Source organism: Leptidea sinapis, chromosome 41, assembly GCF_905404315.1.
Source record: "Leptidea sinapis chromosome 41, ilLepSina1.1, whole genome shotgun sequence".
In the NCBI taxonomy this organism is placed as follows: domain Eukaryota; kingdom Metazoa; phylum Arthropoda; class Insecta; order Lepidoptera; family Pieridae; genus Leptidea; species Leptidea sinapis.
The window spans coordinates 3996423-4011125 of record NC_066305.1 but is presented as its reverse complement, the minus strand read 5'-3'; positions in this window follow the sequence as shown (position 1 = coordinate 4011125).

The following is a 14703-nucleotide window of genomic DNA, read 5'->3' as shown; positions in this document are numbered from 1 at the left end:
GATAAAATTTAATACAACAAGAGCACCGGCACGGAACGCCGGAGGTCGTGGGTTCGAATCCCGGATCGTTCGTAAAATTTTGTTTTTAAAATTTTATTTGTGAATTATTTATTGGTTTTAACAAATTCTCCATAGTAAATAGTGGCAAGAACCTCCATTTAAGCGTATTAATAATGCTTGTGCCAGGAGGCTCCGCTCTTTCTTAGCCTTAAAATTACAAACTTAGAGAACATAATAATATTGTAAGTATATAAGTGTGTGTGTGTGTGAATGTGTGTGTATGTGTATGTGTGCGTATGTGTGTGTGTGTTAGCGTATGTGTCGTAAGAGCATCTCAGTATCATAATAATTTAGTGGTAGTATCCAGGCGATCAATGCAATTTTACATTCATGGGCGTGTCTATTATATATATATGTAACTGTTTCTCTATTTTAGTATAAAGAAATGCCGCACGACATTTATACTGCATGCTGTAGAACTCCGTCCTAAATGGTGTAACAAAGGCAACTTTGTCTTTCCTTCGTTTGTGTTCAATATTAGGATCGTATGTTATTGTTTTATGCAATTTTAGAACACATTGTACAATATATAACTTTCTGACAGTTAATAGCTTATAAAGCTGATACAAGCGTTCTGTAGAAAAACGTTGTCGCTTAAAGTGCATAACCTTTAAAAGTGCTCTTTCCACTTCCAGTAATCTTGATTTATTAGCACCACCCCATACTGCGATACAATGTACAGTGACAGACTGAACTAGAACTATATATATGTCATGCAGTAAATATTTCTGAGATTCGGAAAAGTTAAGACTAAGATATATATAAATATATATAATTGCTAATCATCTATATACTTTACCGTTTTAAAAGCAGTTATTTAAGGTTTAAGGTAATATCCACAAATAGACATTTTTGAAGAAGTTAGGCTAAAACTAAATAAGTTCGTAAGTTCGTTAGTAAAACCATCAATCTGCACACTCTCAGAATAGTTAATGTACTTAAAATATTTACACCCTACGCTTTATTCTTAGCTAAAAATACACAAAAAATACAAATAATGAATGCGACTCAAAAAAATATTCTATCCCCCTTATTGCTAATAGTCTGCTAACTTAAAGCATTGCTAATTCTCACTCTGTCTTCTTCTATTGACCTAAGTCACTATTTAGCAGCTGTTTTAAGTTAGCGGACCGTTATGAATAAGGGGGTAAATATTTATATATAACTTGTAAAATCCGAATAAAAACTGAACTGTACTTGTTAAAATGTAACAATGTTTTGTTGAATAACTTGTGATAGTATAGCGAGTTACAAATAATGATAATATTGACTGAATGTTTATTTACATTTAAAATGTGAAATTACGTTTTTAAAACGCCTCGTGTGTGTTCCAGGGAACGACGGTGAGTTTAATTATGAAATCGATTTTTTATCGATTGTTGTTCTGTTATTTACGAGTTGTACTTATTCGGTGCATGCCATATTCGATCGTGACACTCCTCTATAAATGTCGTTTCGAATCATTGTTTTTACTCGGAAATGCGGTAGGTGAAACGCTTGTGACAAAACGTCGTGTTTTAACTTTTATCGCAGACCTAGTTTTATTCATTGTCTTTTTGGTATCAGGTTGAATACTGGCGTAAGGATTTTATCTTTGTAATAAAACGTTTTAAGGTTTTTTGCATTAATTCATACATTTTATGTCATGTTTATAATTTTTTGTCTAGTGGCATTAATTCCTACAGCTATGTCTATGATCACAATTGTGGTACTTACCTGAATTTTATTCTGATTACGAAGCCTCAAGAAATCATATTTGTATACAAACAGTAGCACAAATTACAAAATTCGTACAAATATTTTAAAAAGGCTTAATTCTTCTGTTACACAATGTGTAGCGGAGAGAGAATATGAAAAGCTAGATTATAAAGAAAATCTTTTGTACTTATAAAAGATGAAGATTGTAGTGTTAAAGAAAGAAGCAGTAAAAGGCTATGTTTCCGTAATTAGAAATCAGGGTATTTTAAGTTATTTATAATTTAAACCACTAATCCACAAGCATGCGGTACAATTTATATTTAATTAAATTACACGAAAAACAAAACGGCGGAATTATAAATAATAATAAAAATGCATAATAAACGCAAAAACCTAATATAAAAATACAGTTACAATTAACCGTTTTTTTTCATTTTAAAAGCAATTTATTTAAAAAGAAAGTAATACATATTGTTTTTATTAAAAAAATTGATGCTCATTAAGATTATAACATTGTTATTTATTTATTATTAGGGAGAGTATTTATTACCAAGCCTAAGACAAAACATGCAATCCGCATTTCAGTTCTCTGACATTTGTTTCTTTACTGTTAAATGTTAAATTGAGGCTATAAAAAATAGAAGGGGTAAGTAATTAATTTAGATGCGATGCGACATACATATATTGACATAGAACAATATTATTTCCACGTGTACAATGCATAAAAAATACTAAAAATATTTAAATCTCGAGCACAATATTATAAATGTTTGAGTTAAATTTTTCAGCTTTAAAATTCTGCGTCGATCTATGACTTTCTTAATGATACCACAGCACAAAAAATATAAATTAAAAAAAAAACTCCATCAATTACAATTTGAAATATATTCTAGGTGGCAATATCTTCCCAGCTTCGGTAACTTGCTGACAGTATCAGCCTTTACACGTTTAGCCATTATTACACGTTTCAAACCTGAACATAGACGATGCAACTATTTTAAGTTGAATGGCAGTAAACGAAGCGACCCTAGCCTCCACATACATTTCTGAAGCGCTACAGCAACGTTTCAGGTTAGTCCAAAGCTGACAGGTGTAAAACGATTGGTAGATAGAATGGAACAGAGTTATTATCACGTCAGTCGCATAATAGCTCAAACCTACTTGTATACTTTATTTTTTTAGGCAAAACGCACGCTTGTTTTAGACAAGAAACAAGCAGGTCATATGATGTTAAGTGATGACCGTGGGCCACACTCTTTTGAAACAGCAGAGGAATCACAAGAGTGTTGCCGGCCTATTCGCTTTGTGTCGCGGTCTTTTTTATCATATCGTTCTAGTTACACTAGACTCATTCTACAGGGAACTGTGGTGGTGGGTTTGTTAGCGTGTCTACATATTACACAGTGTAATTCAACGACAGGAATAAAATCGAACAGATCTTCGGAATAAATGTAGTAAAACACAGTGAATCATTAACTTCTTGTAACTCCAACTGATGACGACTAGTTTTGATGTCCATGTGGTTAAATGGAAAAAGAAAATACTGGAGTGTATGAGACCAAAGATGATGGCAATACTCATAATGTATAATCGAACCTATTCTTTGTAGTGCGTTTGAATAAGGGCCGGCTTGAAACATTGATTCGCCCAATTGATTACCTCATGTTTATAGCTTTTTTTTATGTATAAGAGCGGTCAATGGGCTAGAGACTCACGGGATGGGAGGTGGTGAGGCAGCTGCCCACGCAAAACCAGGGGTCAAGTTATATTTGAGGTTCAGACAAGTTGGTTTTGCCTTACAGATGACCGCAGAATAGGCAATTGCTCGAGATTTTACGATCCAGTATTCCGATACTAGTTTAACCGTTAAGAAAGTGCTTGTAGAATTAATAATGGGATTTATAGTGGTCTTCTTCTTCTTCTAGTTGGTGTTATGTTGAAAGCTTCATAAGTATCATAGCAGACAGCCTTGAGGAATAGAGATTTCAAGGGCTTAGGGTGTGTTCATATCAGATATATGAGTAGTTGATACTGATTTATATCAAATTAAGCTAACTTACTCATAAAAAATACTCGAGAATGGTTACTGACAGTCCGGAGATCAGTTCACTCTATACGTTTCTTGCTACCTGGATTTGGAAAGGTAAAGATAAGGAACGAAAGGTATCAACAGGTCTTTCTTCTTTCTCTTTGACTAGCCTCCCTGCTCATAGTTTTGATATAACGTTCCATAGGTATTTTCAGTCATTTGTAAAAGGTGTGTTACCCCGGCCTAACATGATATTATACCGATGTAGGAATTTACAGTCAAACAAAACAAAAGTCCTTCATTTTTGCAGTGGAAACCATATTTACAAATATATGTTGCTTCCATAAATAAGCTACACAGCTCAATAAAATACCAAGCGCAAAATAAAATAAAATAACAAGAAAATTGTCTTAAAAACTTCACAATTAACAAACAAATAAAGATAACTAATTACATATAATAAGGAATCAAAAAGTGACTTTCGAATACAAAAAAGTTGAACGACATTCTTTTTAGCGACTACAAATTCGTAATCGCAATGTCCGATGCTATCGGATCGCGAATAATCGAGTCAACTGGACTTGCGTCGAATGATTTATTGCTATGACACGTGTTTTTTGTCTGCCTGCGCTCGCGGAAATTATTTCGCGTCTCAGACTGAGGAATCTAATAGATGGATCGGTTTAAAGTCAAACCCGTTATTTGCGCATTTTGGAAATATTTGGAACTTTCTATGTTAATATTGAATTAGAAGTACATTTAATTTAAACTTATATTTATAACCTAACGCAATCTTTCTTTCTGTTGGCATGTAGGCTAGGGCTAAAATCGTAGAATATATTTTATTTAGAATCTATTTAGATCTTTTAATCCGCTAGTTTTCCAACCGAATCCTCTATACCTCAAGTATTTTACACGTATGTATTTATAATTAAATTACTCATAAAACTATCTCCTATCTCACTATTCAAAGTAATTTATACTATATACATACCCAAATACACCAAAACAAATTAATTTATACAATCAAAGTCCATCTATAAAATTATTTAAGTCTGTGTCTCACATTTATTCGGACGATCTTCGCCGTATAAGGCAAGCGATGACCCGTTGCTGTTTTCGTTGGTTTCACCTTAATTTTTTGGGAGATGTAAGTCGGTTTAGTGATTGAAATCGGTAATTGATTTTTCCCATTTTTTGCACCGATACCGTTATAGAATTACGCTGGCAGTACAAATGTAATGGGACTTTCGACGTTCGAGAGTTACTTTAATGCCCAATTGAGTTTATATCCTGTGGTAGGACTTATTACTTTATAGTCCGATTGTATCAAGCTATACTTAGAATAAATAAATCCAGTAACTGTAAATAAAACACGTAAGGAATTTTTTACTATACTAGTTGATGCCTGCGATATCGTTCACGTGGACTCTTTAAAGTTGCAAAATAATAATGCTAACGTTATACTATATATCCTATATTTTGTCCAGACTTCTTGTCAATACACATGTAAAATTAAAAAATAGATCTATTTAGTAGTTCTTGCGTTTTGTCTGGTCATATAAACAGATAAAGAGGCAACAGTTTTTTAAAGCTTATTTTTTGGATTCGGTGGATAGTATGAAAAACTAACACGGCAAATAATTTAAAACACGTATTCAATGTACAGTTTTTAGCGTGTTACCATTTGACTATATTATATATGTAAAATATGCTATTGATATTATATATTTGTAATTGTCATAGAGATATTCAAATTTATTGTATTTCCTCTCAAAAGTTCATTTAGATCACGTTTATGTCTTTTATAGTGCATACGTAACCTTTAATTTTTTTTACCATTTTATATTATTGAGAAATACTACTATATTCAGTATGAATAAGAAATATTATCTACATTATTAATTCCAAAGACTCAATCTGAAAAACATCGACGCTCAGAAATAAGAAGACAAATTGTGCCTCTGACAAAAAAGGCCACCGATGTTTCTGGAACCCAATAAATTTTCATGAGCGAAATGTGCTCCAATTTTTTGTACATTAGCCTGAGCTCGAGCAAACGGACGCAGTTTTCATCCATAAACTTTTATAGCTACCACTTGAAAATCTGCGAAAATGCATCGTAACATCACCTTTATACCATTACATCAAAGTTGTAAATGCTTTGTTGCGAGTGCAAACTGTAGTCTAAAATCATTACCATTTTTGTTTAAGTTAATTTTGTAGCATTACCATTACTGATCTTAATGCTTTATGTGCATAGCAGATTACTAAAATCATTGGCAGATATTAATGACCACTGTTGAAGTATTTCTGATGTTTATGTTTCATGATCGCGATTATTGAATGTCAAAGTCATCATCTTCAAATGTCTGGCTGTGCGTAGTATTTTAGTTGGTTAGGAAATCAAATTTATTTATAAATAGCGGATGTCGTCCACGTGGAATTAACAAACTTCTTAAAAAAAATAACAATTCTTGTCATTTCGTTTATTTTCAACTTTATAAGAATATTTATAAAATTCATAAATATATACATAAACCATAAAAGTATTATGTTTCTTTATCTCTAGAACTAGATCAGTTCTATATTAATAACTGTTTGGTTTATTAGGTAAGGTTTGGTATACTAATTAGGCATTTAAGCTTTACAACTACTACGCACTACTACACCTACTACACACACACAGATATTCCTAAACATTGAAAAGAATAAAAAAGGTGATTAAATGACTTTAGTACATTTAAAAGTCAACCAAATAATCTGCGTTATTTATGGTATATATTAGGTATTTTAATTTGGCCCAGTACCCAGAATGGAATGGATAATATTCTTATTGCCAATATTAATTTTCAATATTTTTTTTACTGTAATTTTATTTTTATAGGAATTTACATAATATAACATTAATTAATTTGTTATGTTTTTAAAGTGATAACCCTCACTTCTAGGATTAATACACAAATAAAATTTGAATAACAAAATTTTATGAACGATGAGGTAGTGGGTTCGAGTCCCGCATCGTTCCTTAAATTTTGTTATTTTTGTAATATAACATTAAAATATTCTTACGTCATTGGATCCTAATATTTTAACTCTTCGCAATCAATCAAATCTAGTAAAGTACGTTTTTTTGACTATAATTACAAAATTAGAAAAGCAGCAAAGTAACAAGTGTAATTAAAGTAAAAATCTTTTAACAAATGACTATCCCCAACGATGGAGGAACATTGCGTCTATGGAGGATGAGGCAATCCATTCCCGTGTACACCTGCATACGGGGTGACCTAATTGAAGACAATTCTGCAGTAATTGCAGTTGCCAACTACCAGCTGGATAGGGAAAGGTATAGACCATAGACAGATCAAACGCATACAGATACAATGAACTATTTAAAGTTTCCACCTTGAAACAAAATAATTGAAAAATCCAAAAGTCATGCTATATTTTTTTTAAAGTTAAATTTCGAATAAAATCGAATCAACTGCGCTTAAAAAAAACGAGAAGGCCTACAGTAATGATTTTCGAAAGGAACCTTCTCTGCTTATTTCTGAAAATTGTGAAAAATAAATTAAGTCGAGAACGACTTGACGGGAGTCGTTCTCGAGATATCCGTACCACGCCGTTTTTTTGAACCACAGGCTAATGGACGTCCACGATATATTTTTTTAAATTAACTTTTTTTTATATTAATACGTATTCGACAACTTAAAAGAAGTATCAGGATTATTCATTAGTGTTCAGCTTTATATTGATGTGCTTTTTATAATGTGTAAGAGTAATAGAAAAAAAGACGCGTGGCACTCGGGGACTGCCGCGGTGAAGCTATTGCATAGCATTTTTTATCAACTTATGCAATTATAATTATTTATTTATTTTATTTATGCAGTATTTTTTTTAATAAATATTAATTTAAAAAAAAGCAAACGGGAACTGAGTAAAATTTAACTTGCAAGATTTGATTACAGACAGACAACGGGACAGGTGAAACTTAATAAAAATTCTTGTCATAATAATAAAAATTCAAAAAAACGTGATAAAAAGGCTCGAACCTGGGACCTTCTGCACAACGAGCATATGTGATAACCGCAGTTCCACGGTAACTGTAAAAAGCGTGCCGAAATATCTATATACATCTAATAAGTAAGTGTTAGGTTATTTTCGTTTCGGAATTTCTGGATTCGGTCGCCACGCTCAAGGCCCGCGATAGAAGCTATGCAATAGCTTAAAAATATGCAGTTTATAGAGTAGAAATCGTGTGTCCTTGAGAGGTCGGTTATAAAGCACTACCTCGCCGCTTCGTGTTCGAGACGTGCATTTTAAAGAATGAAAAGGTACTGGGCAGAACATATGGACTAGTATAATAACATCATTTTATCCGAGGGACATAGAAAGAAAAAAATCTTGTCTTTACCAGTTAGTCGAACGAAGTAGGCTGATATATTACTAAAATAAATTAACTAAGCATATTTATTAATTGTAAAAAAGCGTAAATAATTAATAAATTTGATTAAACCAATCATTTTCGTCATCCGGTTTTAAAATATTTTACGGAATTAGCACATGACGTTTTAAACATAGGCGAATCGCTTAACTATTAAGATGTTCGAGAATGAGGACAGTTTATTACAAGGTATAAATAAATAAGAAAAATATTTAATATATATTTTATTTCCTTTATGAGAAAAAGTGACGAGATAATATACCCAATTAGTACAATGAAGTGCTACTCATGATTCTTGAAATACCCACATTTCGCAAATACGCTTAACACTTTGCAACATAAGATGTTAGGACTCATTAGCCCAGTGCAGCCGTCACGGCAGAAAAATAAGAAAGAAAAAATGCAGTATTGTGGTTTCAAAAGAATCCACAATACTGGTCTTCCGTGGAAACCCAGAGAGCGCTACTAACGCGCAGTCCTATCACACGAAGGTTTACAAACTAATACTCCGCAGTGGTGCAAAAACACGGCTACGCTCCTGTAATTCCTTTGGTGTTGCAAGAGAATGTAGGTGGCGGTGATCACTTAACACCAAGTGAACCGCACGCTCCTCTTTCTTAAGAACTCTACTAGCTGGCATCATACTCTAAGAAGCCACTGGTAAAATATAAATAAAAGAAATGAATATGTGAGCTAAAAAATTGAAATTTATTTACAATATTAGCTTGGTCTAAGACACGACCTCTTGGTATTATTCTGGTGTTGAAGTAGAGAATGGATGCACGATAACTACTTCACATCTAATGAACAGCACTCTCAATAATTGTTCTCCTATTTCATAAAAATTACTTTTTGTTTCTACTCCAAGCCACAATTTTATAAATAAGTTACAATAAATACAAAAACCAAAATATTCGTATTTAACTCACAACCGGACGCAAACAGGCAATTAATTAAACAATTAATCAACAAATTGCCAGATGATTTGCTTTTTATGTGCGCGCGGCGTTCAAGACAATTAGTCCGAATCTGGATCGCGAAACCGGACGGAAAGGTAAGGACCTTTTTTAATTGCACTTATGGTCCAGTTTCGTTGTTGTATATATAGATGGTTGAATAAAACTAAGACACTATAGCAAAGACTAGGCAACAAACGTCATTTCATCAATCTTTTATCCCAACCAACAGAATGTCATTCTTTTTATACGCTTTGCATTTGAAAATTTGCAAAAGTATATAATATTTTCATAACTTCAGCCTTGTATCTGGATGTATATATGAAATGGAATCATTGTCTTCACATTCATTTTCAATTTCGTTATATTTTAATTATTTTCTTCATCACAGATTTTTTCCGCATTTATTTGAATTTAAAAGAACGGTTATATATGCAATGTTTGATGACTTATTTCAGCAGCAAGATTTTTGGTGCGATTTAATTAAAGTGACATGTGATTTCTAAGGTCTTATAGTCATTTCCAATATACTATCTACACAAAGAGATAAATTACTACTAATTCTTATTGGGACGCGTGAATTGCAATTTCCATACAAATTTCTACCGCCGGTAAGCTTTACGTCGACAGACAGCATGTACGGATGAGGTGAGTTACTGTCGATAAGTTTATTAGGACAGAAAAGTCAACGATAGTTACGATTAATATCACAAGTAAGAGATAGATTGAATATTGGGCCGTTAGTCAGTTATATCATGGATTACGGACTAGATTTTACTGTCGCTTTTGTGAGCAGATTAAACCATTTACACTGTCATATAAACTATAATAATTTCGTAAATAATCTCGAAAGAAGCGTACAGCCGAGACTTCCATTTATCAAGCTCGGACAAAGGTGCGGGAAAAGGCTAGATCGTATCATGTTTAAATTTTAATAATGACTAACTTCATTTATTTTTATTAACAGTACCACCAAGCATTCCAACTCATCTCAATAAATAAAAGCATAACCTTTATATCATTAACCGTCACGAAAATCTGTCATAGCCATCCGGATTGCACCCACTGAAGGTATACTGTGTCAAAGCTGTTCACTTAACAATCAAGAACCGCGGAACCCGCCTCTACTGCGATGGTTTAAGCACGAAAATAGCGTGACCCGTTTTCAATTATCATTTTCATCTTGTCATGCCTTCAGCCTATCAAACACGCATATCAGCTACTGCTTGTTAGTGCTATCAGATGGCAACGGGTCATCAATTTTGCAATAAAAAAATGACAATGGAGATTGGTGTGTTGACGAGGCGGCTTTTGAATTTCAATTCGGGAAAGTCAGAGGTTGTCAGTTCAATTATTTAACAAGTTATTGCCGTGTGAGTTTTGTATCTCCTGTGGTTGTAATATACAGTATGTAAATTATGAGTTGAGTATTTCTTAGCTAAAACGCTAACTGGACATCCGTAAATAAATGGCTTATTTTATATGTTAAGTCATATATTTTCTCAGAATTCTTAATTTTAGAATCTTATTGCTTGATGAAAGCACCACCACTTTGTAAACAACTAATGATTTTTTTGTCACTTTTATAGATAGGTACTATTTATTTTATAAAACATTGAATTTACGTCAGTGCTGTCTGATCACTAATTATGTACATTTGTATTTCTTTGAATTTCGTACGACTCTTTAGTGAAGTTAAAATTATATTATATACCTGTTATAAAATGCGTAGTGATTCAACTTTTAGAGGAGCATCGAAGATAACGCACGGAGTTCCGATAACTACATATATGAAGGAATCACTGAAAGTAACCAGTGGGAGGCTCCTTTGCACAGGAAGCCAGCTAGATTATGGGTACCACAACGGCGCCTATTTCTGCCGTGAAGCAGTAATGTGTAAGCATTAGTGTGTTTCGGTCTGAATGGTACCGTATCTAGTGAAATTAATGGGCAAATGAGACTTAACATCTTATGTCTCAAGGTGACGAGCGAAAATGTAGTGCCGCTCAAAATTTTTGGGTTTTTCAAGAATCCTGAGCGGCACTGCATTGTTTATGGGTAGGGCGTATCAATTACCATCACCTAAACGTCCTGCTCGTCTCGTCTCTTATTTTAATAAAAAAAAGTTCTCATAGCAAAGAACTCTTGTGCAAGTATTATATATTACGCCAAGTTTATTAAACAAGCCAGTTAAATAAAACGCTGAACACGCAATAATGATAGGAAATAGTTTGGCTACTGTATTGAGAGTTGCGTGTTCTGTTGGATAGGGCGAATTAAGTCCGGACTCACGAAGACAGTGGCTATCAACCTTAGGGTTCCCACAATATTTTAATGCGAATTAAATATCAAAATTCAATAGAGATGACGTACTTGAGATATCCAACACCTTGGATTCAATAATCTGGAGAAAAATTTCAGTTGATTTTAGAACTGTCCGTCTACTTATCTACACCAAAGACCACCATGATTGGGAGTCAGTGAAGCCGCAAGAGAGCACATCCGCAGTTTGAGGTAGCACATCAACGCAAACTCACTCCATTCACCTTGATAAAGGACCTCCAAATTGTCCGAAACACCATTATAAATAAAGTTTATAATATCTCACAAAAGTTTTAATAATTTAGTTTACGCAAATATCTTATCTTAATAATATTATTATGTAAAATTCGCATTCATCAAATAAAATATTGAATTGATTTTTTTATATTATCTTATTGAGTTGTCTCGCTTAAATGTCACAGCTTGTGGTGGCGCCGTGGGACGAGTCATTCCCTTCCCTAAAGTAAGTTTGAGGGAGGCGATGGCTGGCCCATGCGCCATGCTCGTGAAAGGGCGCTACTTGTGCTGCCAGGATGACCCTGTAACCAGAAACTCTTCTTCATCGTTTTAAAATTTAAGCTATTATATCGCTCATAAATGCTCAGAAAACCTTTATTTACATCTACTGAACTCAATTACTCTTGTTTTTACGTATTAATTTACATTTATTTTTTTGACTTACTCGTGTAAGGCATTTAGTATTTGACGATTGAGTATTTTTGTTGCATCACTTTAAATTATATATGTAATTGAAATGATTTGTAAAACGACGGTGAAAATGTAAATGTTTATCTAAAAGAGTGGCAATGAGTTTCTTGCGACTTCCTCTCATTAGCCAGCTCAACCCTTTACGAAGTGGTGGTAAATTCAATAAAAAAAATGGCATTCATAAGTGTCATTTCGTTCATGAATAAAGATTTGATTTGATTTCTATAACGACAGCTAGAAAAATATGCCACATTTATACATATATTCTCAAAACATATTATTAATGAAAACGTTATTACATTTAAATTTTAAACCAAACTTTTTTAATAAAAGCGTAAAATGTTAATCATAAATACTAAGTAAACATAAATTACTCATGTTAGATCAAAGGCTCATATTTCACGTCTCGTTTTTGCGTGTTAGCACATAATTATAGCATTAGTAAGCTTCACGCGTGACACTGTATTAGCAATTTCACACAGAAAGCTTGACAGCGCAATGACGTTTAAATGTTGGTGACCCCTGAACGACATCGCGTTTCAAATGTTTGTTAGGACTTTGATATGTTCATTGCAGTGGTTTTTACAAGCGATAATTTATACGTGATTAAACATTAAGACAATTATTTAAACGTTTTAATAATTACGCCCACACAGTTCCAGTTTTGTTTTAGTTTATTTATTTGATAGTAGTTTTTCTTTCTAGCTAGAGATAAATAAAATTTCATATAGGAAACCTATATACAAACATTACTATTACAAATAAAAGTTGATATTTTCATAAACAAATTAGAGAACCACTTCGGAACGATTAACAAGGGCATCGTTGCCACAAAAATAAAATATTTAAATTATATTAGACTTTATACATCTTAGGTCTGTCTAACCATCGTAAGTATTAAACTTATAATTTAGAAAACAAAGTATGCTGAAGAATTGTATGGTACTAAGCAGTGTTGATAAAAATGTATACTAACTATTATTTCACCTGTGGTGTGTTATACGTGAAAGAGCGATGACAATATGAAAGAACATGTGTGAATCGATATGGTCTGCCCTCAGTAGTGAGCCTGAGCGTATGCTGACAGGTCAGTTGAGCAAATAGTCTCAATCATCATCAGCCGGAAGACGTCCACTGCTGTACAAAGGCCTACCCGAAACATTTCCACGACGATCGGTCCTGCACTGCCCTCATCCAACGTATTCCGGCAATCTTGACCAGTTCGTCGGTCCTTGTTGTGGTGGGCCTACCATTACTACGTCTTCCGGTTGACTGCCCCAACGGCTATCTGCCTGTTCAGCTATGTGCCCTGCCCACTGCCACTTCAGTTTCGCAATCGTTTGGACTATGTCGGTTACTTTGGTTCTCCAACGGGTCTCCGCATTTCTGATTCGATCTCGCAGGGAAACTCCGAGCATAGCCCTCTCCAATGCCCTCTGGGTGACCATGAGCTTTCTCATAAGGCCCATAGTTAGCGGTCACTGGCAATACACACTGGATGAAAACTTTCGTCTTCAGACACTCCGGTAAATAGTCTCGCACTAGCTAATAAGTAGATGTTTCCGAGTTGACAAGCTAAATCAGCAAGTGCGTTGCCCAGAAATCAACCGGAAATACAGCGCCGAGTAGAACAGTTCTTAGCACGTTTACGATTAAGTTTCTTTATTCTGTTTTTTTTCGTATGAGATGAGTAGGACGTTAAGTTGATGGTAATTGATATGACCTGCCCATGACAATGCAGTACCACTCAGGATTATTGAAAAACCCAAAAATTGCGCTCGTCACCTTGAGACATAAGATGTTAAGTCTCATTTGCCCAGTAATTTCACTAGGTACGGCGCCCTTCAGACCGAAACACAGTAAACTTTAGCACTATTTGTTATTTTATTTTACTAAAATTATTTTATGAACCTGGTGGGGATTACTTCAATCACAATGCGTGGTATAGTTAATAAAATAAATTTAGCAATACATGTTATAAATACATTTTATAGATATATTGTTGAAGCTTTTACTTGAAGAATATACTACCTGAACCTCGCCAAGTAGTAGGCATATTATGATGGTAATCACGGTTTTTGGAAAATTCATTTGTTATGTTAAGTATAATATTACAATATGAGGGTAGTTAAGTTATTAAGACTTTTGTGAGACAGTATTAACTATATTAATTTATATCGGCTTTTCTCAAGATTAATCGTTGTCGTGTCCCATCTAGCACTGCGAATATTTGTTCGTACTCACGTTCTTCTCTATATAATCCTAAGATTAGGCACACCAAATCAAAATCACTTTATTCATATAGGTCACGGAAATAACACTTATATGAATGTCAAAAACAAATTTTTTTATTGAATTTACCGCCACTTCGTAAAGGGTTGAGCTAATGAGAAGAAGTAGCAAGAAACTCATCGCCACTCTTTTAAATCATGATTTAAAACTTCGGTCTTATAGACATACACGGGTTTCCAAAAAATAGCAGAGCC